The following is a 27,094-nucleotide window of genomic DNA, read 5'->3' on the forward strand; positions in this document are numbered from 1 at the left end:
ACTACTTGCCTTTTCTTGTCCTTTGAGTGTGATTTCACCTCGCCACTGCACAACTTCTACCTATCTTTCAAGCCTTGAACTCAATATTACTTCCTCTGTGTAATTATAACAAAATCAATCAAATAGACTCAGTATCGCCTTCTCTAAAACTATATAACTTCATGTGCATACTTCTATTATTGCACTTATCACTACAAACTGTTTACATGTGTGCCTGCTCTCTTCACCTGTGGTTCTTGCAAACTGAGTCCTTATCTTTCCAACATTGTATCCCAACTATCAACATAGTGTCTAGCACTTAGTAGGCATTTCATAAATATCTGTAGAATAAATAAATGAAACACACTTTCTCTAACAACTCTCAATAATATTCTCAAACCTGAAATTCTTAAGAACCTTTCATTTTTATCCTTCTACTTAGCATCATTATATGCTGTAAAAATCAATTTGAATAATCTATCCGCAGTGAAATCTTTCTAAATATATATACATTTTAGACCATAATCTAGCTTATTATTATTATATACACTATTCTTAAAATAATTCACAATTTTTAAAGTATATCACTGAACAACTTGTTCCTTAATAAATGACAATTTCATTATTCGCTGACTCATTAAATAAGTACTGATTCAGAACATGAATACTCAGAAACTCATTTAGCCTTTGAAACGGTTTTTTAAAAAAATCTCTTGTATCTCAAAGTAATTTACTTTCTTTGTCCATTTTATATTCTATTATAGTCTAAACTTAAAAACATAAGGGGAAAAAGTGAATCTCTGCCATGTTTAATTTTAAGCAGGGACTTTCCTAAAGCAATGTGATCAGGAATATGAAAATGATCCTCTCAACTTTCAGTTGTATAAAAATATGATTTTTAATGCAGTCCCTAGGTTAGTGTTCCTTTAATTTCTATGTTTTCTTTTAGAATTTAGGGACACCTTAGTTTTCTAAAATACAAGTCAAAACATTCTCTGCTTTACTGAAACAGGTCTTTTTCAGTTTCTACTTGATGGTTTTGTCTGAGAAAACTTTCTATCCGTCATCTACTTTGGTTGACAGTAATATTTTCAAAATCATTTCTTTCAAAACTGCCTCTTTGGACTTACATTCTATATCCAAAATTTCAGAAACACTAAATATTACATCTTTTTCCATATTGACTAATTGCCATTATACATATATATACTTATTATATTATGTATATATGTAGTGGCAAATAGCATATATACATATGCTTTATTTTAAGAAGCTAAATATATCATCATCTAAATTTATAAAACAGATACCTGAGGGAAATGATGTTTCACTTGAAAACATTTCTTAAGGAGAAATTTTCTTTGAATAGTACTGTGTAATATGATTTATTTTTCCATATTTGACTATAAATACCTAGTAAATTGAATCATCCAGATGAATACTAACATCTTTGCCATAGCTCAGTCTTCATGTATTTCGAATAGTCATCCCAGAAAAAGGAAGGCAATAAAAGGGAAGAAAAAAGTCAACATTGTCATACAGGAGAAAAGAAAGAAGAGATAATGCTACAGTAGTAAAGCAGAAAGGATAAACAGAAAGTCCCAGGAGGTGATAGGGAAAAGCAAACAGCAGATATTCCATGAAATGGAAAGAAACAGAATGGTCTAGATGAGATCAACAATGGAATTGTTCTGTACTCTTTTTCAGTAACTTAAAATTTTTGAAACAGGACTGCGCTATTGTGCATGTGGTAGGGAAGAGAAAAAGAAGAGTAGTCAATGGAGATTAATTTCAATATTTTATGAGGCTTTAAGGGTGAGCTTGGGACACTGAAATTATTGAATACATATTAAGTGCCAGAAATTGCATAAAATGCTTCTTATAGTTAGCCCTTCACAAAATTCACCTCTGAATTACTTTTAAAATGAGAAAAGGGTGAAATTTGCTCCAAGAGAGGAATTGAAACACAATTAAAATAGCTTTCTAGAGTATAAAATGTCCAGTACTTTAAAAAAAAGGTCAATTTTCATTTTTATTTTATAGTATATATATGACTACTTTAAGATAAAAAATGATGCTTAGGAGAGGAACCAAGATGGTGGAGTAGAAGGACGTGCTTTCACTCCCTATTGCGAGAACACCAGAATCACAACTAGCTGCTGGACAATCATCAAAAGGAAGACACTGGAGCTCACCAAAAAGGATACCCCACATCCAAAGACAAAGGAGAAGCCACAATGAGACGGTAGGAGGGGCGCGATCACAGTAAAACCAAATCCCATAACTGCTGGGTGGGTGACTCACAGACTGAAGAACACTTATACCACAGAAGTCCACCCACTGGAGTGAAGGATCTGAGCCCCACGTCAGACTTCCCAACCTGGGGGCCTGGCAATGGGAGGAGGAATTCCTAGAGAATCAGACTTTGAAGCCTAGTGGCAATTGATTGCAGAACTTTGACAGGACAGGGGGAAACAGAGACTCCACTCTTAGAGGGCACACACAAAGTAGTGTGCCTAACAGGACCCAGGGGAAGGAGCAGTGATGCCAGGGAAGACTGAACCAGACCTGCCTGCTACTGTTGGAGGGTCCCCTGCAGAGGTGGGGGGTGGCTGTGGCTTGTGGGGAAAAGGACACTGGCAGCAGAAGCTCTGGGAAGTATTCCTTGTCCTGAGCGCTCCCAGAGTCTGTAATTAGCCCCACCAAAGAGCTCAGGTAGGCTCCAGTGTTGGTTTGCCTCAGGCCAAACAACCAACAAGGAGGGAACCCAGCCCCACCCATCAACAGTCAAGTGGATTAAAGCTTTACTGAGTTCTGCCCACCAGATCAACAGTCAGCTCTATCCACCACGTGTCCCTCCCATCAAGCCTCTCAGATAGCCTCATCCACCAGAGGGCAGACAGCAGAAGCAAGAAGAACTACAATCGCACAGCCTGTGGAACAAAAACTACATTCACAGAAAGACAGACAAGATGAAAAGGCAGAGGGCTATGTACCAGATGAAGGAACAAGATAAAACCCCAGAAAAACAACTAAATGAAATGGACATAGGCAACCTTCCAGAAAAAGAACTCAGAATAATGATAGTGAAGATGATCCAGAACCTCAGAAAAAGAATGGAGGCAAAGATCGAGAAGATGCAAGAAATGTTTAACAAAGATCTAGAAGAATTAAAGAACAAACAAACAGAGATGAACAATACAATAACTGAAATGAAAACTACACTAGAAGGAATCAACAGCAGAATAACTGAGGCAGAAGAACGGATAAGTGACCAGGAAGACAGAATGGTGGAATTCACTGCTGCAGAACAGAATAAAGAAAAAAGAATGAAAAGAAATGAAGACAGCCTAAGAGACCTCTGGGACAACATTAAACGCAACAACATTCACATTATAGGGGTCCCAGAGGGAGAAGAGAGAAAGAGCCAGATAAAATATCTGAAGACATTATAGTCGAAAACGTCCCTAACATGGGAAAGGAAATAGCCACCCAAGCCGAGGAAGCACAGCGAGTCCCATACAGGATAAACCCAAGCAGAAACACGCCAAGACACATAGTAATCAAACTGGAAAAAATTAAAGACAAAGAAAAATTATTGAAAGCAGCAAGGGAAAAAAGACAAATACCATACAAGGGAACTCCCATAATGTTAACAGCTAATTTCTCAGCAGAAACTTTACAGGCAAGAAGGGACTGGAATGATATACTTAAAGTGATGAAAGGGAAGAACCTACAACCAGGATTACTCTACCCACCAAGGATGTCATTCAGATTTGATGGAGAAATCAGAAGCTTTACAGAAAAGCAAAAGCTAAGAGAATTCAGCACCACCAAACCAGCTCTACAACAAATGCTAAAGGAACTTCTCTAAGTGGGGAACACAAAAGAAGAAAAGGGCCTACAAAAACAAACCCAAAACAACTAAGAAAATGGTCATAGGAACATACATATAGATAATTACCTTAAACGTGAATGGATTAAATGCTCCAACCAAAAGACACAGGCTTGCTGAATGGATGCAAAAACAACACCCATATATATGCTGTATACAAGAGAACCACTTCAGACCTAGGGACACATACAGACTGAAAGTGAGGGGATGGAAAAAGATATTCCATGCAAATGGAAATCAAAAGAAAGCTGGAGTACCTATACTCACATCAGATAAAATATACTTTAAAATAAAGAATGTTACAAGAGACAAGGAAGGACACTACATAATGATCAAGAGATCAATCCAAGAAGAAGATATAACAATTATAAATATATATGCACCCAACATAGGAGCACCTCAATACATAAGGCATCTGCTAACAGCTATAAAAGAGGAAATCGAGGGCTTCCCTGGTGGCACAGTGGTTGAGAGTCTGCCTGCCAATGCAGGGGACACGGATTCGTGACCCGGTCTGGGAAGATCCCATATGCCACGGAGCGGCTGGGCCCCTGAGCCATTGAGTCGTGGCCGCTGAGCCTGCGCGTCCGGAGCCTGTGCTCCGCAACGGGAGAGGCCACAGCGGTGAGAGGCCCGGGTACCGCAAAAAAAAAAAAAACAAACAAACAAACAAAAAAAAAAAAGACGAAATCGACAGTAACACAATAATAGTGGGGGACTTTAACACCTCATTCACACCAATGGACAGATCATCCAAAATGAAAATAAATAAGGAAACACAAGCTTTAAATGACACAATAGACCAGATAGATTTAATTGATATTTAAAGGACATTCCATGCCAAAACAGCAGATTACACTTACTTCTCAAGTGCACACAGAACATTCTCCAGGACAGATCAAATCTTGGGTCACAAATCAAGTTTCAATACATTTAAGAAAACTGAAATCATATCAAGCATCTTTTCTGACCAGAATGCTATGGGATTAGAAATGAATTACAAGGAAAAAATTCTAAAAATCACAAACACATGGAGGCCTAACAATACGTTACTAAATAACCAAGAGATCACTGAAGAAATCAAAGAGGAAATCAAAAAATACGTACAGACAAATGACAATGAAAACATGACGATCCAAAACCTATGGGATGCAGCAAAAGCAGTTCTAAGAGGGACGTTTATAGGTATACAAGCCTACCTCAAGAAACAAGAAAAATCTCAAGTAAACAATCTAACCTTACACTTAAAGGAACTAGACAAAGAAGAACAAACAAAAGTCAATGTTAGCAGAAGTAAAGAAATCATAAAGATCAGAGCAGAAATAACTGAAATAGAAACAATAGCAAAGATCAATAAAACTAAAAGCTGGTTCTTTGAGAAGATAAACAAAACTGATAAACCATTAGCCAGACTCATCAAGAAAAAGAGGGAGAGGACCCAGTCAATAAAATTAGAAATGAAAAAGGAGAGGTTACAACAGACACCGCAGAAATACAAAGCATCCTAAGTGACTACTACAAGCAACTCTATGCTAATAAAATGGACAACCTGGAAGAAATGGACAAATTCTTAGAAACCTAAAACGTTCCAAGACAAACCAGGAAGAAACAGAAAATAAGAACAGACTGATCATAAGTAATGAAATTGAAGCTGTGATTAAAAATCTTCCAACAAACAAAAGTCCAGGGCCAGATGGCTTCACAGGTGAATTCTATCAAACATTTAGAGAAGAGCTAACACCCATTCTTCTCAAACTCTTCTAAAAAATTGCAGAGGATGGAACACACCCAAACTCATTCTATGAGGCCACCATCACCCTGATACCAAAACCAGACAAAGATACAACAAAAAAAGAAAATGACAGACCAATATCACTGATGAATATAGATGCAAAAATCCTCAACACAATACTAGCAAACAGAATGCAACATCACATTAAAAGGATCATACACCATGATCAGGTGTGATTTATCCCAGGGATGCAAGGAACCTTCAAAATACACAAATCAATCAGTGTGATACACCATATTAACAAACTGAAGAATAAAAACCATATGATCATCTCAATAGACGCAGAAAAAGCTTTTGACAAAATTCAACACCATTTATGATAAAAACTCTCCAGAAAGTGGGCATAGAGGGAACCTACCTCAACATAATAAAGGCCATATACGACAAACCCACAGCAAACATCATTCTCAATGGTGAAAAACTGAAACCATTTCCTCTAAGATCCGGAACGAGACAAGGATGTCCACTCTCACCACTATTATTCAACATAGTTTTCGAAGTCCTAGCCATGGCAATCAGAGAAGAAAAATAAATAAAAAGAATAAAAATTGGAAAAGAACAAGTAAAACTCTCACTGTTTGCTGATGACATGATACTATACATAGAGAATCCTAAAAAGGCCACCAGAAAACTACTAGAGCTAATCAATGAATTTGCTAAAGTTGCAGGATACAAAATTAATGCACAGTAATTTCTCACATTCCTATACACTAATGATAAAAAATCTGAAAGAGAAATTATGAAAACACTCCCATTTACCATTGCAACAAAAAGAATAAAATACCTAGGAATAAACCTACCTAGGGAGACAAAAGACCTGTATACAGAAAACTATAAGACACTGATGAAAGAAATTAAAGATGATACCAACAGATAGAGAGATATACCACGTTCTCAGATTGGAAGAATCAATATTGTGAAAATGAATATACTACCCAAAGCAATCTACAGATTCAATGCAATCCCTATGAAATTACCAATGGCATTTCTTATGGAACTAGAACAAATCATCTTAAAATTTGTATGGAGACACAAAAGACCCCGAAGAGCCAAAGAAGTCTTGAGGGAAAAACATGGAGCTGGAGTAATCAGACTCCCTGACCTCATACTATACTACAAAGCTACAGTAATCAAGACAATATGGTACTGGCACAAAAACAGAAACATAGATCAATGGAACACGACAGAAAGCCCAGAGATATACCTACATACCTATGGTCAACTAATCTATGACAAAGGAGGCAAAGATATACAATGGAGAAAAGACAGTTTCTTCAATAAGTGGTGCTAGGAAAACTGGACAGCTACATGTAAAAGAATGAAATTAGAACACTCCCTAACGCCATACACAAAAATAAACTCAAAATGGATTAGAGATCTGAATGTAAGATGGAACACTGTAAAACTCTTAGAGGAAAACACAGGAAGAACACTCTTTGACATAAATCACAGCAAGATCTTTTTTGATCCACCTGCTACAGTAATGGAAATAAAAAGAAAAATAAACAAATGGGACCTAATGAAACTTCAAAGCTTTTGCACAGCAAAGGAAACCATAAACAAGACGCAAAGACAGCCCTCAGAATGGAAGAAAATATTTGCAAACGAATCAACGGACAAAGTATTAATCTCCAAAATATATAAACAGCTCATGCAGCTCAATATTAAAGAAACAAACAACCCAATCCAAAAATGGGCAGAAGACCTAAATAGACATTTCTCCAAAGAAGATACACATGTGGCCAAGAAGCACATGAAAAGCTGCTCAACATCACAGTTATTAGAGAAATGCAAATCAAAACTACAATGAGGTATCACCTCACATCAGCTAGAATGGGCATCATCAGAAAATGAACAAACAACAAATGCCGGAGAGGGTGTGGAGAAAAGGGAACCCTCGTGCACTGTTGGTGGGAATGTAAATTGATACAGTCACTATGGAGAACAGTATGGAGGTTCCTTAAAAAACTAAAAATAGAATTACCATATGATACAGCAATCCCACTACTGGGCATATACCCAGAGAAAACCATAATTCAAAAAGACACATGCACCCCAATGTTCACTGCAGCACTATTTACAATAGTCAGGTAATGGAATCAACCTAAATGCCCATTGACAGATGAATGGATAAAGATGTGGTACATATATACAATGGAATATTACTCAGCCATAAAAAGAAATGAAATTGCGTCATTTGTTCAGACGTGGATGGATCTAGAGACTGTCATACAGAGTGAAGTAAGCCAGAAAGAGAAAAACAAATATCGTATATTAATGCATGTATGTGCAACCTGGAACAGTGGTACAGATGAACCGGTTTGCAGGGCAGAAGTTGAGACACAGCTGTAGAGAACAAACGTACGGACACCAACGGGCGGAAACTGCGGTGGGGTGGGGATGGTGGTGTGCTGAATTGGGTGATTGGGATTGACATGTATACACTGATGTGTATAAAATTGATGACTAATAAGAACCTGCAGTATAAAAAAACAAACAAACAAAGAAAACAACTAATACTAAACTTTCTTTGGGCTATTTGTATAGAAATATGTTAATATAAATGTTTCAGACATTACATGAAATTTCTAAAAATGTTCTGGTATAATGTTATAAGTCATAATTCTAGTTATTTCTTTAAAATGTATATCTCAGAAATAACTAAATTTCCTTGTCAATTGCATTATTATGAACTTTCATCAAATCTTTAACCGTGGTCATTTTTAAGTCTTTTGTCTTTTGCAGACAGTTCTGGGTGTACTCTGATGCTTTTGCAAAAATGTTCCTGTTAAAGGTTTTCATCTTCAAAGAATTCATGGAAAAGACTCTGACAAGTACAGGTTTCTGGTAACTGACTATACTGCTGATCTGAATGGATAAGAATTTTCTAAACTCTAATGGAAAACTGATGAATTCATAAAAGTGCTAACAAAAATCAAGATGAAAAAAAATGAATTACATGGGACTGAGTGAACTGATGAGGATGATTATAATTTTTGTGACTTTCTTTTTGAATAAAATAAAATAAAAGCATCATAATTAAAGAAAATTTTCCTGTTTATGAATTATCTAGGTATTTCTAAGTTTTTTTTCAAAGAATAAATTGTGCTGCTATGTAGTTCCAAAAAAAAAAAAGATGCTTAAAATTCTTCAGCACTGAGTGAAAACAATGATCAAAACTATGGACATATTCCCCACACCCTCAAGTGCAGGAAATTTGGGTTTAGCAGAATGACATACACAATCTTACTTAATTCTTAATCTTGTTAGCAGTGCTAGAAGGTTTGCAATATTATCCCTGATTTACAGTTGAGAAAACCGGAATTAATAAGTGAAAAATTGACATTTTTATTGATGCCAAATCCGTGTAATTTCCACCACATCATACTCCCTTTTTAACAAGAAACTGTCTTTGTCTTCAGTCTACGTTTTCATACTAAACATAAAATGAAACTTGTGATGGTTATAAACTGCAGTATGTTGAACTTGAATGTAGGGGCTAGAGGGAAAGGGAGGGAACTAACATTGCAGTAATGTCTACATAGATCATAGAGTTGAATCCTTAAAGCCACTTAATCAATAGCTATCATTGTTCATGTTTTATAAATATTAATAGCTTCCCTTTTGAACATCTACTCTATTTCAAGTATGTTTTAAATCATTTACATATTAAATAACTTAATCTTCAAAATAGTTATTCTGAAGTTGAAACAGCTTCCCACAGTAAAAGTTTCTCTTATTCCATCCTAAAAGTATTATATTATATAAAATATTATATCTATTATATCCATATTATATCTGTTTTAGATTTTGTACCATATATGATTAATTTTCTATTAAAATTGTTTACAAGATTAAATAATAAATTTAAATATATATGTATGTATATGTACATATGTATATATATACATCGACATACACACATATATACACAGAAAGAGAGAGTTTAGGTGCACAGGCTCAGAAGTCAGTAGACTGCCTGTGTTCAAATACAGCTCCACTAATACAGTGAAATACTGGGAAAATTCATTTATTAATTCAATTGTTAACTTAACAATTCATTATTGATCATAGCTATGTGTCAGGGTGTCTGGCACTGTTCTATGTACTTAACATTCATCAATGAACAAAAAGCTCTGCCCTCATGGAGCTGATCTTATAGCTGATGGCAGGTAAGCAATAAAACACTAAACATAATAAGTGAATTATATAGCATGATAGAAAAGTTAAATACTAGGAGAGGAAAAAGAAAAAGAAAAGACAGTGGTTTAAGGAAGATGAGGAGTATGGGGTGGTAGAGAAGGCAAGTTGCAATATTAAATACACTAGTCAGGATAAGCCTCATGATAAGGTTGAGATTTGAGGAAAAAACAGGAGTGAATGTTAACCCAGAGGGTGCTGTGAAGAAGCACAGGGAACAGGAAGGCAAAAGGCCTAAGAGTGTGTGAGCGTTTGAGAAACAGGAAGGAATTCTCTGTAGCTAGAACAGAGTCACCCAGAGGGAAAAGAGTGGGACAAGTCCAAGTGGTAAGGGTGGGAGAGAGGTAAATATCAATAACATGTATCCTTGTAGACCATTGCAGGGACTTTGGCTTTCACTGCAGGGTTTTGAGCAGAGAAAGGACATGAGAAAAGACTGGTATAAAGAGGTAACGGGGTTAAAACAGCAAGACCTATTGGAAAGTTAACTGCAGTATAATCCAATGAGAAATAATGGCAGCTCATACCAGGGCAGAAGCAGTGGAAGTGCTAAAAAGTGGTCAGATTCTGGATGTATGAACAATGACTTCTTAATGTGACTAACCCATCTCTGAAAGTCAGACTTCCTACCCCCAAATATTCTTTCTCTTTATTTTAAATTATTTAAACCGTAATGTATTATCAAAGCACAGTAACAAAAACATAATAAAAAGACTATACACAAGTAATAAATTATTATGTTAGAGAGCAAAATGCTTGTGATCACCAAACAGTAAATATGAATATTGACAATGATTTGTTTTGTCAGTAATTTCACTGGTTAGTACTAGAAAAATCCAAGGGGTCATTTGTTTTGTTGAAACTTTTTTAAAATTGAAGTATAGCTGATTTATAATATTGTGTTAGTTCCAGGTGTATAGCATAGTGATTCAGTATTTTTGCAGATTATATTCCATTATAGGTTATTACAAGATATTTGATATAAATCCCTGTGTTACACAGTAAATCCTTGTTGTTTATCTATTTTGTATTTAGAAGTTTGTATCTGTTAATCCCATACCCCTAATTTGTCTCTTCTCCCTTATCTCTCCCCTATGGTAACTAAAAGTTTGTTTTCTGTCTATGAATCTGTTTTTGTTTTGTATATACATTCATTTGTATTATTTCTTAGATTTCACATATAAGTGATATCATATAGTATTTGTCCTTATCTGACTTATTTTACAAAGCATGATATTCTCTAGGTCCAACCACGTTGGTGCAGTCAGTATTTAAATCTTTTTGATGGTTGAGTAATAACACACACATCTTCTTAATCCAACTGCCTATTGATGGGCACTTGGGTTGCTTCCATGTCTTGGCTATTGTAAACAGTGCTTCTATGAACACTGAGATGCATGTACGTTTTTGAATTAGTGTTTTCGTATTGAAAATCTTTTTTTAAACGTCTCCACATGATTCTGACATTTTGTAAATTGTATTTGGAATGTATTCAAGATTTTTCCCACACATCAATTTGTTAAAATGTTAATTTAAAATATTGTGTTAAAGTATTTGTTGACATATCTTGTTAAAATCTTAAACATTTTATTGAATTGAGTTTTGGGAATGTGGGTATAATTTTTTCCTTTGTAAAATTCATCTGAAAAGTGTTTTTTTGAGAGAGATATACATCCCCCCAAGTTTGACTTAAAAATCAAGAGGTGCTTGTTTTACTGAAAATGTCGAGTCTATTTTGAAGACATAAACAACAGGATTTCAATGGACAATGGACTAGAGATAGTGTGTAAGAGAAAGACGAGAGTCAGGGATAATTCTAGGATAACTGACTTAAGCAAACAGGAAAAATGGAATTACCATCGCATGAAATGAGGAAGGTTATGGGGTGAGGTGAATCTGGGGGAGGTATGGTAAGGTGTACATCAAGATTTCCATTTAGAATACACTGAGTTAGAAATATCTACTAATATCTAATACAGATGTCAAGTACATGAATATTCTAGTCTTGAAGGTTAAAAAAAACTGGGGCTAGAGATGTAAATTTGAGACTCTAATGTATAATTGACATTTCAGGTTTTTAAAGATGAGAGTACCAAAAGCATGAAAGAAGACAGGAGAGAGAAGACAACTAAGCCTTGAGCACAACTATATTAAGATGCCTGGAGAAGAGAAAAACCATCAGAGACAGCGCCAGGCAGAATAACGTCTCCACAAAAATGTCTACATCCTAACGCCAAGAATCTATGAATATATTATGTCACAATAAAAGGGGGAATTAAGGTTGCTAACCAGCTGACTTTAAAACAAGAAGATTCTAATGAACTAGCTGAGGAATTCTTGAAAGTGGGAGTGAGAGGCATTAAGAGTCAGCATCAAAGTGATGCAATGTGGAAAAAATTTGACCAATCACTCCTGGATTTGAAGATGGAAGGGGGCCACAAGCCAAGGAATGTGGTCAGCCTCTAAAAATGGGATATAACAGTATTTCCTTCTATTTTCATGTTTCTCAACTTGAGCTGCATGTTAGAATAATCTTGGAAACAAAAAGTATCTCATGCCACCACCCCGCAGCCCCACCCTGAGAATCTTGTTTTTCTTATTTCATGAGAATCACCTCATGATTCTGATGTGTATCTAGGATTGAGACCCCTGCTCTGTAGGGTTTGTCCTGAGAATTACCTTAGATAATCAATGTAAAGTGCTTAGAACACACTTCCCAAGTGCTCGATTAATTCTGATCTATTTTAATGATCATTATTTTACAGTTGAAAAAATTAAACTTAAAGAGATAAAGAAAATTGCCTAAGATCACAGTTGATAGGAGGTAATGTCAGGTTTAACTTCAAACACCGGGTCATTCTAGTAAATGAATCTGACCACAGAAACAAAAGAAAGATAGCAAATGAAAGTCCTTCTGATTTCAAATACATCTTTTTTTATCAATAGTTGTCTATCCTGGGATTATTAAACAGCTAAAATGTTACATACTGATTTTATTTCAAAACATGTGTTTACTTATTTTTAATATTTTACAAGTAATGTGTTAAAATAATGTAAAATATGTTGAAGATGGCTGCTCCACAGTCCATCTTATTGTGTCCTTCTGAAAGTTTTGCATCATCAGATAGTACATTTCAAAAAAACTGTAGTTTCCACCAAAAGGAAGTTATGGTGGAAATGAACCCACTCAAACACCAATACTACCATTTACTAACTGGTTAACCTATGTCCTTAATAATGAACATAAAGATACAACAATAGCTAAGATTTATTGAGTTCTTGTAGAGTACTTTATATGTATTAAGTAATCTAATTTTCTCAATAGTTCCATGAGTTAGATAATTTATTGCTCCATTTTTTTCAGATGAGAACCTCACTGAACCAGTTACCTTATCTGTAAAATAAAGAGAATAATATTATAATGCCACAGAAAAACTGAAAATAGAAAGATAATGTGGGTTTTCTAATAAGACATACTAGAAGAAACAGAATCTGGATTTTTGGAGGAACAAAAGTTGCAAGAAAGATGCTTGAAATGATTCTTGCTAGTAGTGAAGCTGGAAAGCTAACTTGTGTGGGAAAGAAGTGCCAGTAAAAGGAAATACTTTCCAAAAAATGAACTAATTTCCACAATCTCTACTCATTGTTTTGTGTCTGAACATTCAGCAAGGCTTTGTGCTTAAAGTGGAAGCATGCTAAGGTAACAACTATTGATACTAAAAGTTGTGGCCTACAGTTTCCAGGAAAGCAGGATCAAGGGCAGAGGAGTCTGTGCTAATGGGAAAGGGTTGAAGGATGGTAGCAATGCAGAAAAGGAAAGATCACAGTTGACTCAGATAAAAGTCTGAAGGGAAATTCATGGTTACCTTCAAAAAATTAAGCACCATTTTTTTTCTAGTCTTGAACTTTGATGAGGCAAAAAGAACCCCTTCTTCCCTAGACCACAAAGCCCATTCTAGTTCTGAATATAAACTACACTCCTTTCCCTAGTGATGGGTCCAGCATAGTTTGGGAGAGTACTGAAATACTGTACTGAATCCCTAGAAGATCTGTCAACGTTTCAGCCTGAACACAGAAGTGAGTACCTCTCAAGGACTCATAGGCTTACATGCAAATGGAGAAAAGGGCAATGATATCTGCTGACACGAATAAGATTTTACAGTCTGAGTTATCTGAGAGTTCTCATCACATTGTTTAGTCTATATATTTACTAGTTGTTATAGGCATTGTTTATTATTTTTGCTAAGTTCAACTCCTAAATACAATTTTCTTCATAAGAGTACTTGTACATTATTTCAAATAAGAAAACAGGAATGTGCCACCTGACATTATGTCATAAACCAATTACATGAGAAACAGTCATGTAAAATAGTACTGAGATGGGTGTTAAGTAATATCCATATTAAAGAGTTTTTTATTAGGATTAGAGATAATGCAGATAAAGCATCACACCGTTGTTTACATGTTTATAGCACCTGATACAGATATTAGTATTATTAGAGGGAGAGTATCATTTCAAGTAGAACAGAATTTGTAATTGCAAAAGTTTGCCTTGTAACTATAATAAAATCATAAAATCCAATTCCCCAGGTAAAATAAATAAGCATTAAATAACAAAAAACCCTTCCTCAGGAAGAATCATATCTGGAAATGAACTGAACAAGAAATTCTATGCCAAAATATTATGGGAGTACCTGTCTATCTGCTAGGCACCTCCTACCTGGTAGACATATTTCTAATGGGTCCTTCAACCACAGTGTCATATTTTTCTCATTATCTTTTTCTGGGAGGTCTTGAATGAAAATACTAACCAGATGCAAGTCTGTTTGTGCTCCATCAGAGTAAATCCAATATTCAAAGTACCAAATGCCTTACCTGATATAAACTCCTTGTTTCCAAGTGAAATATACTCTCTAGCATGCATGTAAACATTCCTCCAAAATTTGTATAAAAGCACCTGACAATTTAAAATTTTCATGTCCCTTCTTTACTTTAGACACCAAACTCACAGTGTCATTTCAGTTCACATGTAAATTGTGAATAAAGTACAGTAAGTCCCCTACATGTGAACAAGTTCCATTCTGAGAGCAAGTTTGTAAGTCCAATTTGTTTGTAAATCCACCAAACTTAGGCTAGGTACCCAACTAACACAATAGGCTATATAGTACTGTACTGTAATAGGTTTATAATACTTTTCACACAAATAATACATAAAAAATAAACACAAAAAATAAAACATTTTTAATCTTATATAGTACAGTACCTTGAAAAGTACAATACAGTACCATACCTTGAAAAGTACAATACAGTACCAGCTACATCACCACTGCTTTTACGCTTGCTTCTGGACATCCTGGGCTGGAAATAAAGATACTGTACTGCTGTACTCTATACAGTATTGTACAATAAAGTACACAAAAGCAAAACCACTTTTAGAAGATGCATGCATGTGACAGTGTACGCCAAACACGTGAACTAACTTACATGATTGGACATGGGAACGCATGTTTGCATCTTTGAAAGTTCGCAACTTGAAGTTTCACGTGTAGGAGACTTACTGTACAAAGATTCACTCTCTACACATTTATAAAACCGTATCACCTCTTCCCTTTTCCTATATGCATAGTGTTTCCAATCACAGCAGTAAGTGTAATTGCTCATGCAAAAATCTGCACCTGTGGCCATTTACAAAAATCATAAGTTAGTATGTACTAGAAATCAGAATATTCATGAGTTGTGCATGATATTTTTTCGAAACTAATGCAAACTAAGAGACTGTAGAAAAAGCCCATTATTTGAATATAATATTCTGTAAAAAAAAAAAAACAAAAAACATACACACACACAGTTTGGCCTTTTCTTATCAATCGTAGGTACCATTTTCAGGATGTGATGTTTTTGTCAAAGTTAAGATAGGAAAATAAAAGCCATACCTACCAAGTCTATTTTCATACTATGTTCTCTCATCAGTATTCTGAAGGTTTTTTTTTTCTCCCTGAAGAATCGCTGTCACTTTTCACATTTTAACACCCAGCCATCAACTCTTCCATAAATGCAATCACACCAGGAACTTCTTTATCAGCATGTGTCAAAAGGAAAATGTAAAAGATGTATACTTCATGACATAATAACTTTCTACAAATTCATAATGGAATTCTGCAACCTTTGCAGATATTTCTTTTCTCAGACTGAGCCAATAGTTGAGTCGTTCATATACGCAAGTTTGCAACTTTGTGTTTCATTTTGAGCTTTCCTTGATTTTTCAGATCATCTCTATTTCTATGATGTCTATAAAGAAGCTACCTTAGAAGATGTCTTTATTCCCTATTTGTGCTATCGAAAAATGCAATTTGTTCAGAACTTTAATTTCTTAGGCTGAACATCAGAATATAAAGGTGACTTCAAAGTGGTTTAACATATCACCTATCTAGCCTAAAATAAAATTCCAGTTTGAATAAACAAGTGCTTTATTTTTAGATGAAGAATATGGCCTCTAAAAATCTGCTGCTGGACCTAGAATCCGATCATCAGGACTACTGTGTACAACTGTGTAGAGTGTGCACTTCATAAACACTAAGGGCTGGGTACACCTGGTATACAAACCGGATGCCCTTCTTCTAAGCCAGGATATCACAGGATTGTTGTTGAGTGTTGAGATTATGCATGCCAAGTCCAAAGCTTGGCACAGAGAAAATGGTTTTATACATTTCCTACTAGTACTGTATTGAATTACCACAAAATTGGTGTCTTAAAACAACATAGATTGGGCTTCCCTGGTGGCGCAGTGGTTGAGAGTCCGCCTACCGATGCAGGGGACACGGGTTCGTGCCCCGGTCCGGGAAGATCCCACATGCCGCGGAGCGGCTGGGCCCGTGAGCCATGGCTGCTGAGGCTGTGCGTCCGGAGCCTGTGCTCCGCAACGGGAGAGGCCACAACAGTGAGAGGCCCGCATACCGCAAAAAATAAACCCAAAAACAACATAGATTTATTCTCATACAGTTCTAAAGGTCAGAAATCCAAAATCAGTTTGACTGGGCTAGAGTCAAGGTGTCAGCAGGGCTGGTTCCTTCTAGAAGCTCTGAGAGGAAAATCCTTTTCCTTGCCTTCTCTGGCTCCTAGAGCTACATGCCTTCCTTTCATTGACTCTTGGTGCCTTCCTCCATCTTCAAAGCCAGTAATGTAGCATCTTTCCCCCATATCCTCTGCTTTAATTCCTCTCTGAAGTACCTAGATAACTGTTATTTGATGCACATTTCCTGAGTTGTGTTATAGATGCAAAAACTCCCTACAAAATGGAAGATGTTAACTACTTGATGACCATGAGCACATAGCCCCAAGCCTCCTGGAGCCTAAGGATAGATGTTAACCCCTATGACACCATCCTGTGACCTCACCATCAGCCAATCAGAGAATTGTGTACAAGCTGATCACTTACCCTGTGACCTACACCCCCACCCCCACCCCCGCCCTTACCTGGCTTTTAAAAATGCTTTGCCAAAATCCTTTGGGGAGCTCAGGACTTTTTAGGGCATGAGGCACCCATCTCCTTGCATGGCCCTGCAATGAAACTCTCTGCTCCAAACGTCAATGTTTCAGTTTGTTTGGCCTCGCTGTGCAGTCGGCACACGAACTTGCACTAACAATATCACTTTCTGTTGCTCTGGTCTCCTGCCTCTCTCTTTATATAAGGCCCCCTGTGATCACATTAGACCCAGCTGGATAATCCAGGATAATATCCCCATTTCAAGATTCTTAATCACATCTGCAAATCCTTTTGCCATGTGAGGTAACATATGCATATCACATTCCAGGAGTAGGACAAGGACATAATAAATTACAGCATTTATTATTTTTTTCAGTAGTAGAATACAAATGGAATGGTAGGGTGGTGGTGGTGGCATTAGTAGTAGTAATAGTAGCACAGTAGCAGTAGTAGTAGTAAGCAAGTTATGGTTAACAACCATGTATAAGATAACATATTTTAAAAGATATTGCCTCTCTATATCTTTCTGACCAGCCTACAATTGGACCAAAAGTATCTAAGTTTAATTTCAATGCTTTAATTTTAGCACTTCTTAGACAGCTAGCATGTTAATCTATCAAGTTCCTACATGATTTAATAAAGAGGTAATAAGAGGAGTGATAAATGCTTTCTCTGTAAATCACTGGAGTCCAGTAAATCCTTGAAGTGATACACAAAATGAGTGAATTTTAATGGGAAAGAGGAAGAGATTAAAAGAAAAAAAAAAGGAAAGGTAAAGATTATAATGTGTTACCCTAAGAGGTAGGATAAAAGGATACATATGAGGAAAAAGAGCAGACACATGAGGAGGATATTCATTGAGTTCTTAAAAATCTCCAGATACTGTTTTTAGCACTCAACTTACATTTATTCTGTTAATAATCACAGCATTATTAGGTAGTTACTATTATTATCCCATTTTACAGATGAAGAAACTGAAACATTGAGCTAAATAGTGGTGGGCCTTGTGTTCCAGGTACAGCTCTTGGCTCCAGAGCCCACATTCTTAACGATTAAATCAAATAGAGATCTGTGGCTTGTCAAGGGGCAGCATGCTCCTCTAGACTCCAGGCTGTAGGCTGCATCCAAAGAGAAGTTATTACTGCCTGAGGTAGAAGGTGAGGAAAGATACAGACCATCAATTTGCCAGTGTTGTCACATCATTTATCTTTTTTAAGTTTGAGAATTTCATAAAATCCCATTCATGTGAGATGGGAAGGAATAGAGCAGGGAAAGGTGTATAAAAATTGAAATATACTAGTGAATATTGGATTGTGTATTTAGTTAAAATAATGTCTTTTTCTTTTTTTTTTTAATGGAGCCTTCTGGAAGTCTAGTCTTTATTCTTTTAAAGCAGCTGGTTATGCTATAAAGTGGTATACCTGAAACTTACATAACATAAACAAACAAACAAAAATCATTAACAAAATGAATTGACAAACCACAGGCTGGGATAAAATATTTTCAAATCATACTTGATAAAGAACTTATATCCAGATTACATAAAGAATTCTCGAAACTCAAAAATAAGACAACTCAATTTTTAAGTGGGCAAAAATTTGAATAGATATTTCAGCAAAGAAGATATCCAAATGGCTTAGCATATGAAAAGATCACTAGTCACTAGGGAATGCAAGTTAAAACCAAAATTAGATACCACTTCATAGCCACTAGGATGACTATAATAAAGACAAAGATAGTGTTGGTGAGGATATGGAAAGACTGGAGCCCTAATACACTGCTGGTGGGAATGTAAAATGATGCAGTCACTTTGGAAAGTGGTCTGGCAGTTTCTTAAAAGTTAAGCAGCTTACCATAGGACCCAACAATTCCATTAAATGTTCCATCCTAAGAGAAATGAAAAGTGTTCACAAAGACTTGGATGTGAATGTTCATAACATTATCCATACTAGTGAAAAAGCAGGAACAATCCAAATGACCATCAATGGTAAATGGGTAAACAAAAAACTCACACAATACTGCTACGACATGAACGAACCTCAGAAACATCATGCTACGTAAAAGAAGTCTGACACATAAACCATACAAGGTATGATTCCATGTATAATGAAATGACAAAAAAGGAAAATATCTGAAACATATACTAAATTGATGGTTATATGGGAGTGGGGAGTCTGCAAATGGCCACGAATGGGGTAATGAAACTGTTCTACAACTAAATTGTGACACATCACATTCAGGTGTAATAACTTCTTTTTCTCATTTGAAAGTTAACACACGGTTCATAGAAAATTTGGAAAATACAGAAATGTACAAAATAAAAATCATGATAATCTGACTATCTTCCTTTAGAGAATTAAGATGTTTGTTATCTTGATTATTTTTTGATTATATGTTATCATTTATGAAATTTAAATAGAAATGAGTTTGAAAGTAGGTATCCAGTAGTCCTTACACTTTGGAAATTTTGAGGATCACAATACTTTGAGAATCTGATGAAAGCTAGAAGAATGCAGCATAATATAATATTTTGAATATAATTTCAGGGGGTTTCATTTGCAACCCCTCTCATACTCATGTGCAGCTAAGAATTAAAATTATCTCCATCAGACTCTGCCATGCAATCTGGGACACTGCCAACACTCAGTGCTATTATTTTGATAATGGAACACCAGGAGGTCTTGTTTTAATGGACAGTTTTTCAACGTTTCCAAATATGTTCTTTTAGTAAAGCACAGTTCTTGTTAAATATGGATTTTCATATTCTTATCTCTGTACTAAAGTTACAAGAGATGAAGTATGATGCTAAGAAAGTAGTAGTTCCAATTTAAGGTTTACTTTTTTTTTTTTGCGGTACGCGGGCCTCTCACTGTTGTCGCCTCTCCCGTTGCGGAGCAAAGGCTCCGGACATGCAGGCTCAGCGGCCATGGCTCACAGGCCCAGCCGCTCCGCGGCATGTGGGATCTTCCCAGACCGGGACACAAACCCGTGTCCCCTGCATTGGCAGGTGGACTCTCAACCACTGCGCCACCAGGGAAGCCCTAAGGTTTACTTTTGATTACTTTGACAATTTGTTTAAAATGTGGTGTTTTCTTATTTTACTGTGATTGATTCTCATTGCAGAATATAAGAAAAAATGTAGAAAAGTGCAAAGAAGGAAAAAATTATAATATTCCACAAATTAATAATAAACTTTATGGTAGATTATTTTGATTTCTTTTTTTATACATAAATAATTGAGATTATATTGTATAAGAAAAGATAATAGAGAATGCTTATGTGAAAGACACCATTTTGAACATTTTACATGTAACTGATTTTATTCTCCTGACATATCAGTCAGCTTCATTGCACAGAATAAGAAGCAGAGATTTTAAGTAACTTCCTTAGGGTCATACAGCTAGTAATGTGGACTAAGATTTGAAGGCTATTTAGTTCAAGAATCTGCTCTCTCAAACCACTAAGTCATGTTGCTTTTTAAAAGTAGGAGAAGGTGGAGGAGAGCGCAATGCCATAGAAATCACAGCAGACCTTTCAGAAAGTAGTGGATAGCAAATTAACTCATAAGGCAGACAAGTCGAGAGGCAAAAAGATTGAAACAATACCCTATAAGGTTGGGAATCTCTGAAAAAATTTCATTTCAGTGTTTGATGCAGATGCTAAAGAAGGCATGAAAAGTGAGAGTTTTGTGAGTTAGCACCCATGTGGAAATGGCTTTGAATGTAGAAAACTCTTTCAAGATGTTATGCACAAAAAATGGAGGAAAATACAATGGTAGCTTTAGATATAGCAGAAATAGCACAGAGAAGAGAATTTTGAAAGCAATTTAAATACATGTGTTAAATGAATGAATAAAATAATTTAATGGGTACTTAGTTTATTTAATACAACAAATCCTTAAGATCAGTGTTATTTTTATCTACATTTTTATCACATGTGGATTAAAAGAAGTTACTAGATTTACTCTATTCTCTCAGATAGTTAGAGGTCGAGCAAGGATTCAAATCCAGCTGCTAACCAAAGCCCAAGCCTCTAAGTACTAAAATTTTACTTAATAAGAAGCTTAAAACTATTTACATCAAATTATTAGAAATAAATTCAGCAGACGCATTAATAAAATTAGAAATTTGACTGTAGTCATATCCCTCACAATGACTCCTAGTTCTCACCTATGAATCTAGGAATAAAAACCAAACTTGGGGGCTTCCCTGGTGGCGCAGTGGTTGAGAGTCCGCCTGCCGATGCAGGGGACACGGGTTCGTGCCCCGGTCCAGGAAGATCCCACATGCCGCGGAGCGGCTGGGCCCGTGAGCCATGCCATGGCCTCTGAGCCTGAGCGTCCGGAGCCTTTGCTCCGCAACGGGAGAGGCCACAACAGTGAGAGGCCCGGATACCGCAAAAACAAACAAAAAAAAAACCAAACTTGGTTCTTGGTCACTAAAATTCAATGTTTCCACAAGGAAAGACATTTAAATATTTTACAGTTTGGTTAATATGATCTTTCAAAATAAATTTATTGAAATAATGGAATCAAGAAAACAGTAGAATATTGGCTGTCACTGCTGGAAATTCTTACCAGGAACCTAACATCACTGGATTTAGCTTAAGGAGTTTTATGAAGGTCATTCTTGACTGTGGAACAATTTAATAAATTATAAGATCCTGAGGTTCCTTACAAATACAGAGAGCCTTTAGATTATTTTAGTCACTAACTCTAAGCCGTCATTTACTTTTGGCATTGACTATAAAGACTATTTTTATTTATTTTTTTAGGATGTGTATAATATTTGGAATCACATACATTTGTAAGCAATAATGAGTTTTTATTTTTTTGCTGAGTTTTTTAATTATAAGAAAAAGATATTTAAATATGGGCTACTGCTGCTGTAATTTGATTTATTTGTCACTTCAAATGAAGACATATATTGTTCTACCTATTATTATATCCTATTATTTTTTTATAGTTTAGTTTATGTAGTAAACTTTATACTGTATTTTCATTCAATATTCTTCATCAAAAGCTATTCTAATATTCAGTAAAGCTTGAAGGCAATCTTTATTTGTATTAACTCTGTCTATTTATGTAGAGAAATGCAGTGTAATTAATAAATTATAAATGAAACTACTAATTTCATTATGGGGGAAATGCTTCTGCCTTCAAAACCCAACTTAAGCTTTCTGAGGGATTTGAAATTTTATTTGTTCACTATATCAGCCATTTGGATTTGGAAAGGATTTTCAGTTTCCAATAGGGTCAAATGCAAACATTTGTACTCATTTTATTTATCCAATTAATCACTGATAATGGTAAGGACTTCTGGCATAAAAAGATACTGGGGACATTAAACTTTAAAGTGTTAGTGTATATTTTCATTTCTGTATTAACTTCAACTTCTAGCAATTATTCCTTAGGCAGATTCCCCCAAGTCTTTCTTATAGGTCTTATTTTTTTAGTTTGTTGTTTGTTTTAGACAATAAGAATAGTTCATTTCTACTCAGTTACTTGAGCAAAAATAACCAGGAAGCTCTTCAGAGCTAGACACTGACTTGTTGCCAGGACACCTGATAACTGGTCCTGATGCTATCATGTCAGCTATTTGCTCCCCTGAGTCTCTGTTTCCTCATCTAGAAAATGAGGAAGGTATCTGCGTGGCCTACCACTAGAAAATCATGTATGCGAAGACCACAATGCAAAGTATAAAGCCCCTGGAAGTATAAGTGAGTGATAGCATTTCCACTGACCTTGAGTCCTAAATCACAGGACCTTCCTAAAATAAAAAGTTTCTCCACATATTTCTAAGAAATACCCTATTCAGGTGCAGAGTGATTCACCATGCATAAGAAACCATAAGACGGGTTTGCCAAGCTAAAAGGGGCTTGGGGGGGGGGCGGTTTGAAGACATTGACTATTATTTGATAAGTTTGTCCATAAGGACAATGAATGATAATGTATATGTGCAAGATCATGTTCTCAGCCTATACAGTGCTATCACCTAATAAATGTACCCTTTTCTTAAACAGAGTACACAAAAGTACATGTCTAAGACAATATTTTTACAAAGTACACACAGACTAGTAATTCATACAACTTACATTTTCACTTCTTGTCCACTTGACAAGCCTCTAAAAGAATAAGATTTGATTTCAGTATTTTCAACTTGTGTGCAAATGCAAGCATGTATGTGTGTATTCACACACACACACACGCACAATGTACTGAGCAACAGTCAATTAGCAAACCTCCCAAGTTCCTAAGGTGTTCACAGGAACTAACGAGCTGCAATGGCAGCAGCAGAAATGAGAGACCGATCTCAAACATCCAGCCTCCCTCACACAGTAGCTAACACAACTAAAACACAACTACCTTGATTAAAGTAAATAAAGATCACAACTCTAAGACTTGAAAAAGAAAATGTTTTGGCTTTTTACTGACTCACTGATTTAAATAAAATCTTTAAAAAAAAATTTCTCCTAGAGCCATTATTTGACTCTTTAAAAACAAGAAAGGAGATATGCTTCCCTTTACTCTAAAGAAACTCTTTAGGTTAGAAACTCTTTAGGTTAGAAACTTTAGGTTAGAAAGTGCAAGGCTCACAGAAAGATGAGGTTGGAATGAGGTCAGTGTCAGAGATGAATAAATACTACTCCATGCCTTTCACTTTGAAGGCCTCCAAAGTACACAGGGCTCATTCAGGTGCCTCAAACCCCTCGCCCAGATCAGTCCTGAAATACCCCTAATGCCATTTCTGAACAGCATATCGTATAACCTTTTTTCTTTCTGCTCAGATATTCATTCTCTGCGGTAATGCTCTCTACAGGATAGCTACACTTGTATACACATATTCTTTTTCCAATTAGAGTCAAGTCATAGCTATGATAACTAAAATCTTAAAAACAGTGGAATAAAAAGAAACATTAACTCTTTAAAATGAGTTTGAAGAAGAAAATACTCAAAAAGAGTCTTCTGTGGCTGTTTTTAAAGAAAGGACAGAAGAAAAGCTGTAAAATGCAAAATATCAGAAATTTGTTCAATAGGCCAAAAGTATTTATTCAGGGATATATTACTGTAAAAAAAAAGTTGAAGGTGACATTCCACCAAATCATTTAGCCAGCATCTTTCATGTGTCTGTTCCAAAATTTCCGGGACCAAATTTACGAAAGAGCACAACAGAGTTCCAGATAAGAACCTCCTTCTCACATGCTATGATTCACACTGCAAAGCATTTCGAACGAGTCCTGTGAAATAACTGAGCTCTTCCCTCAGCAAAGAATAGATGATCAGAAAAAACTTAATTATATCATTCTCTCCATCCTGTTTTTAGATATATTTCCCATTTCAGTTCACACTGGGGAAGGCAACACCTACAGGGAAGAAGGGTATGCAAACCTTTGGGCAACTTGACAGCTTGTCAGAAATCTAGCTTGTGTTGCAAGACAGAATGAGAACAACAAGGTCTGTCTGACATTCTCCATCTCAGCAACTAAAGGAGGATGTAACTTTTTCTACTGGGGTTGTTATTTCCCAGGGGACAGAAAACCTTTTCTAATGTACTACATCTAAAATGCTTCCTAGAGATCATGCACAGAGCATCACTACAAAATGAAAAATCTGTTTTTAAAGGAAATTTTTCATTGATTTCAGTTTTGCTCTACTGAGTAAACTAGACCTTCCCTAGCTCTGGGAACTTTCTTTTGTTCAGCCTGCCTTTAACTGACAGAAATCCAAAGTCCAAGGTTTTATAAATCATTTTCTTATTCCTTCCCTCCCCTCTCTTCACAACCCTGATACCTTAAATACCTTCACAGCAAACATAATTAATCAATTGCAAGGCAAAGAGAAAGGATCATTTATAGGTAAAGTGTCAGGTTTTTGCTGGACAACCATTGAAAAATACCTTCCTATAGTAAAATCAGTTGTTTATAATGGGTGTAAATAGGAAGGTAGAGAGAGACCATAACCTACCTATATTTGGAGTAATCAATTTGAAACAGGACTCACATTCTACACACTGCTGCTATTTATACAAGCCATGAAAAGTAGTCTAAAACTGCAGAGCTAGAAAGAAATTGTGTTTGGCTAAGGAACAAATAAAACGAAAGTATATAAAAATTATGACTAGAAATGTAAAATGAGCTTGATATTGTATCATGTTTTATTTTTATACATACTACTAGCTGATGTGCTATTACTAATACATTGGTCTAATACACTGGTCACAATGTGAACAGCTGATTTAAAGTCTTGTCATTTATTCTATCTATAAGATTGATTTTATTCTTTTATTTAAACTGGACACTAACTTGATAGGTATAAAATCAAGATTCAATATCTAATCGATAAAAATCTTCCATGAAAATAGAAACAGTTACCATTTCATTTCTTTTCTGCCCAATTGTCATCCTCCCTTCTCCTAAATAAGTGGGTTACCATAATTTTTTTGTTTTTTTTTTCCTAAAGATAGGAAAACTTGTCCTAATGTTTCTAATTCCTACGAATATGGATGAGAAATCCAGGCTTAACCTGTGGGTATAAACTCAAAGAATATATTTTGACAACTTTCCTGTTTTAGTGAATATTTATACATGGGAATCTCTTTCCAGAGGAGATCTTAAGCTGCACAGATGCCCACCCACATGGTATTCTCTGATCATCTCTGGAAATGACAAATGCATTTTACTAAATGAAAGTCAATTGCCTCACCCATAAAGGTGAAAAGGAGACAATTAATAGGAGAGGCTTAGTGACTATGACTTAGTTAATGATTGGGAAGCTCTCTCAAACACATAAAAGAGAAGGAAAAGACTTCTTCAGAATGTCTGTGGTGTGTTTTGCTAGTCATCTTAATTGATTTCTCACATCAAAAAGCAAATGTGCAAAGAAGACGAAAGCAGAGGGCTACACCTCCGACATTATGCACCATTAGCTGAGCACTTCTCCATTTTAATGTTCCTATAATTGATTGGGCGGCCCCAGACAAGTACAAAGAGCAAATGATTGCAAGTACAGGGTAGCTTTTGACTCCTTGAAAAATGCATGTACCTTATGAATACTTTCTTTAGAAAAAAGCTTCCCCTGGGCACTTCATTTCAGCTGTTAGTGCAAGTAAACCCCTAGCTGATGTCAATGGGCACTTTGCTTCTCTGGGTATCAGAGCTAAATGAATGGTTAAGAAGTCAGAGTGTATAAATATCCTCAAAGACTTTGGAAACTGCAGAAAAGGGCAGAGCAACATCATAATTGACAGCTAGATCTCTCTCTCAATGTTGAAGCTATTTTTACAAGACATAACACTACATAAAAATCTCCATCTCTCACAATTATTTCCCTAAAGTTTACATGGATTTATGTATGCTCACATGTGTTGGTATAACCCGTTTAACAGAGAAAAACAAAAAACACAACAAAAACCCTTGCTGTTTGAGATTAGTCCTGAGATATATGATGTAAGAAACGCTAATATAATCATAGCATTTAGTAAGTAAAGCTCTTATGGCTGTTTCTCAAATAAAATTTGTATTTGGGTTGCCAACATATAAATGTCCTATTTTTGCTCACAGGATTGACGATGTTAGAAAGTAGAGCTTGCCACTTTCAAAGAAAGTTCAATATACCAGTTTAAATCAGAACTTAATACCAACTTTAGTATTCCAGGTCTGCTGTTTAAAGAAATATGGGGCATGCACTTTTGTACTCCATCATTGTATTTCTCACATGGATTTTTCCCCATCTTTCTTTTTGACAACT

The sequence above is a fragment of the Delphinapterus leucas genome, chromosome 11 (genome assembly GCF_059928025.1).
Source record: "Delphinapterus leucas isolate spDelLeu-1000000601 "Yukka" chromosome 11, BTC_Dleu_Yukka2, whole genome shotgun sequence".
Classification (NCBI taxonomy): domain Eukaryota; kingdom Metazoa; phylum Chordata; class Mammalia; order Artiodactyla; family Monodontidae; genus Delphinapterus; species Delphinapterus leucas.